The 4,166-nt window shown below is 46.8% G+C and overlaps 1 pseudogene; it reads left to right on the forward strand.

Annotated features, from left to right (window-relative positions):
• Window positions 1-1,682: 1,682 nt before the first annotated feature.
• Window positions 1,683-3,401, forward strand: LOC146600234 (T-box transcription factor TBX22 pseudogene; annotated as a pseudogene).
• Window positions 3,402-4,166: the final 765 nt, after the last annotated feature.

Genomic DNA, 4,166 nt, shown 5'->3' on the forward strand with positions numbered 1-4,166 from the left:
AAAGGGAGGAAAAGAAAAAAAAGGGGGGGGGGAGAGAGAAAAAAAGGGCAAACCTCCCGCGAAGCTCGCGTTGAGGAGCGGAGCGCAGGCCCCGTGCAGCGGCGGCTCGGTGCGCGTCTGCAGCGGGAGTTAGAAACGGAGGGCAGATAAAAGCTCCAGGCACGCGGAGGGTCGCCCCGGCGCGCGGAGCCGCCGCGGAGCCGCCGCGGAGCCCGCGGAGCGCCGCCCGGCAGCCGGGTAAGCGCGGGCGCTGCGCGGGCGCTGCGCGCCGGGCCGCGGAGCTGCCTCGTGTGCAGGACGCAGCAGCCGCGCAGCGCGTCTGGCTCCGCAGAAGTGCGGGACAGATAGGAAAGTGTTCTGTTTGGTTTTGYTTTGTTTTTAACGAAAATCGGCTCCCTCCGCCTGAGTKGTGCAGCTCTGTCCCTTGCAAGCCGTTTTCAGAAAAAAACGGTTTTKGGGGATATCAGCTGCAGATTGCCTATGCAGAGCGCCGAGGGAGAGAAGCTGACGGCGCCTTGGTGCCTGGAGGGCTCTGGCTTGAGTTAAAGCTGCCGGTGTAACTCTCATTTTCGAAGGCTTCCATATTAGGACATTCATAATTTTTTCCTGTCTCTCCAGGAAAATATTACTTGTTTTATCACAGCAAGGTTTTATACTGTTAAAGTGTAGAAATACAAAGACGTAAAAATCAGACTCGTAACGATATGGGAGAAATTAAAAGACTATCGGTTGCAAAGATAGCTGCTTTTTGAGAAGAAGCCTYGTGAAAAATGCTGCTTTTGAACCTGTTTGGAAGGTTGTGAGGTGAGCCCGGGGGAAAGGGACTGACGGACACGTTGCAGGAGGACTGATGGACCCTGCACAGCCTTTGCAATCTGTCACGCAGCTTCCAAAACATTAGCGGTTCCCAGGAATTTTTTGCTAGTCTTAACAGAGCTGGTATTTTCTTAAGGGTCGATTTCCTGAAATAATATAAATATAACGAAGTTTCCGTTCCTACTAAAAATAAAACAGTATTTCTGAAGAAAATCTGAAAGATAGAAATGCTGCAGCCTCCAAACCAGAAACCAAATTAAAAGAAAGAACAATGTGCTGAACAACGAATAAAAATTTGGTGATAAGTCTGATAAAAATGCCAGAAAGTATTCTTTCTATTTGAATATTTCTATTCTTTCTGTATAAAGTTCTTTCTATTTTATATTTCTGCTCTTGCTATTTGCATTATTCTGTCTTCCCTGCYGCGATCCCCATCTCCAGACTGGTCCTGGGGATGGGGTGATATTCCTGCTTAAGACACTTTGTACCGCCTTTGCTCTCCTGTAGCCAGCTGCAGCGGGATTCCTGCACTGCCTTGCGCTCCAAATGCTGCCCTAACCCCTCACTTTGCATGACCAAAAGTCCTTTAGTGCCCGTGGGAATTCAGGATGGGTCTGTCAGGAGGGGAACAGACCCCTGCCCGGCACCCGCTCCTCCTGATGTCCGTACTAAAGCAGCCATGGACTCCGTCGGGAAAGGGGTGAGCCTGAAAAACCTGTAAAACTTTCCAGCATTTCTTTTTTTTTTTTTTTGCAAATAGATGCTGCCTGYGCTTTCCTCAACCTTTTTTCCTCAACCTTTTTTTTTTCCTCAACCTGCAAGCTGTACTGTTTGCTGGGAGTTTGTGAGCAAAATTAGCTTRCATCATGTCCAAAATCTTTGTGTGTTTTCGATCTAATGTACTAGCAGGTAGGATTTTATTATTCCAATTGATTCTGTATAGCTGATTGCACATAAAAATCTGAGCAGATCGCATCCAGACAATACAGTATTTTGAATTAAGTGTAAATACAGAAAACCAGAGCAAAACTGAACTTGCATTCCCCTCCTTTCTTTCCCAAAGACTTTGACAAAACAAGGTGGAAAAACAAAATAAAAAATTGAAAATATGGTGGAAAAAAACTTTAAAAAAAATGGGTTAACGAACGCGAAGCGGGGGCATGTGTCTCCTTAACGGAGTTAGAGTAAAACAGCGKCTGTTCAGCCTGAGGACCGGCTGTTGCAGCGTGCCCCGTGTGCGCCGGAGCAGCCGCCGCTCCCTGGCTTTGCCGGCGAGGTGCCGCGGGAGGAGCGGGGACCCGGCGCCTGGCAGGGTCGGTGCACACGAGTAGCCTCGAGAGCGCTCGTGCGTGTGAAGTAAGCTTTTCTCCCCAATTATGAAAGTGTTCATTGATTCACCTAAGAGAGTGTTAAAATGACAACAGCGTTTAAACCTTCTTGGGACACCTATAGTGTTCAAGTGCGTGTTTCAAACTGCATGGCAAGCCAAGTAAAATGAGTCAATTCCTGTGAGCAGGAAGGTGCAAAAAATTTCCCATCAGGCTGAATACTTTTTTTTTTTTTTTTTTTTTTTTGGTTCTTATATATAAGAGGGAAAAGCTGCCAATAATTTACAAGAAAAATAGGAAACCTAAAATTCCAACTAGTGTACGTATAACAGGAGAAGGTCGTTAGTTATAGAGGGAGGCACAGACCTGGGCAGGTACTAGTCTGCGTGGAATCAAACCTGATATTTGTCTCGGGGAAATTAATGGGATTAGATGTATGTGAATTTTTTTTTTCTTAGATAAGTGCCAGGTAATGCAAATAATTTATGGACAAATCTCATTTTCCAGGAGCTGATTTGTGGTTTTGGATGGATACCAGTCACAGGGAGATCTGGAGTAAGAGCAGGGATTCTTGCTTGTGAGCACCAGCTAGCACAGTTTTGACGATTTCTGTTCTTATTTCTAGGTGGGAGCTCCAGTTCGTCACCCGTGGCCTCCAGTGGTGGGACGCCATCTCCTCTGAATTCCTTGCTTTCTCCATCTTGCTCGCCTCCTGCGTTTCATCTATCAGCGAGCAACATTGGYGTGGCGTGTCCCGAAACGTACCTGCACAACCTCAGCGTGCCCCTCTACTACAGGATTTGTCCTACGGGCTTTTTAAGACAACAGTCTCTTGTGTTTCCAAGCCAAGAAAAACTGGGAGGCACCAACCCGCATGTTTTACCCCACTTCATGGTGGATATGCCAAAACTCTCTTCTCTCGGTGTAACAAATCTGAAAAATGGTAAAACTGAAGACTTAAATGGGCAGTGTCTACAAGTACCCAATTCTGCTAGTCAAATGCTGTATGGATTACATGCATCTGGAAACATTTTCCCATCAAGTCCCATTGCTCGGGAAGCACTTAATTGTTCTTTACATCCTCCATATGGCTTGTACGGTTATAACTTTTCTATGCCAACTAGACTGATGAATGCAGCAGGCCATTTCAAAGTGAATGACAGCGTTCCCGCTCCTTTCAGAGATGGCAGATGTAATCACTCTAACTGGCACCCGACAATTAACCATTGCCTTTAATGGACCTCCGTACTGTTGCTACGCATTGATTTGTAGAGCAAGCCCTTCCTTCATGCATAACCAAGGGCCTGCTAATTACTGACTATGAAATACTTCAGCATTCAGGAGGGACCTTCCTAGACATATAACTTTTTGTGGGCAAATTTGTCACATCGTTGGAAGCGTGAAGGACCTGAGATGATCCACGGCAAAGTGGTACCTTTTGCGAAYGCTTATTTATGTAATGGTTGTAGGTTAAGCGCAAGCTGTACAGTCACCTTTGTAATATTTGCACTCTGAAGTGGGAACATAGAAGTATGCATCTCTTCAAATATATTTTCCTGAACTTCTCTATCTAGCTTTCCTTTAGTTAGCTGCAGCCCTAGCGTACAGCCTAATAGCTCACCTTACTTGATTTGTCCAACTGTTTTTAAAGGGACTGTTGGAGACCTSGACTCAGCCAAGGAACTGCGTTTGGCCAAGTGCTTGAGCATGTTCTCAAGCTCCCTGGACTTGAATGGGTCCTAATTAAAAACATGGAAGTGTCTGGTTGCTTCAGGACCCAGAAGACTCAGTCGTCAGAGTGGGGCTATAAATTCAAATATCTGATGCTGAGGTAAAGAAAGACGGGCTAAAAGACAGGAAGTGGAGCCTGATGCAAGGATGCCCAAAGAGCCCTCCTACGCCTGTGCCTCCAGGAGATGGCGCGGGGTGGCACCAGGATTGTCAGCGCGATAGGAACGACGAAGAACACGAGGGCACACCTTTGCCCACGCTGTGACCTGGACCTGCCTGGGGGACCGCGGA

This window comes from Rhea americana, unplaced genomic scaffold, assembly GCF_003343005.1.
Source record: "Rhea americana isolate MKP2758 unplaced genomic scaffold, rheAme1 scaffold_125, whole genome shotgun sequence".
NCBI classification, from domain to species: Eukaryota; Metazoa; Chordata; class Aves; order Rheiformes; family Rheidae; genus Rhea; species Rhea americana.